Source organism: Heloderma suspectum, chromosome 10 (genome assembly GCF_057233095.1).
Source record: "Heloderma suspectum isolate Gila_16-S chromosome 10, 16-S_ref, whole genome shotgun sequence".
Taxonomy (NCBI): Eukaryota; Metazoa; Chordata; class Lepidosauria; order Squamata; family Helodermatidae; genus Heloderma; species Heloderma suspectum.
In genome coordinates, this window is record NC_139467.1 from 6,666,613 (window position 1) to 6,666,816 (window position 204).

Genomic DNA, 204 nt, shown 5'->3' on the forward strand with positions numbered 1-204 from the left:
AATCCTCGGGGGGGTTCCATTGGGGAAAAGACAACGGGGCCTTTCGCAATGCCTCCGTGGGCAGCCGCTGGGGTGCGGGAGATACTAGGTGAGTGCAATAAATTTTCTACCTGCTGAGATGGGTGGACGGCTGTTCAACCTCCTGGGCGCTCCACCCCCTTCAAGCCTCTGCTATAAAGGTTTCATGTCAGGTCACTCCATTTT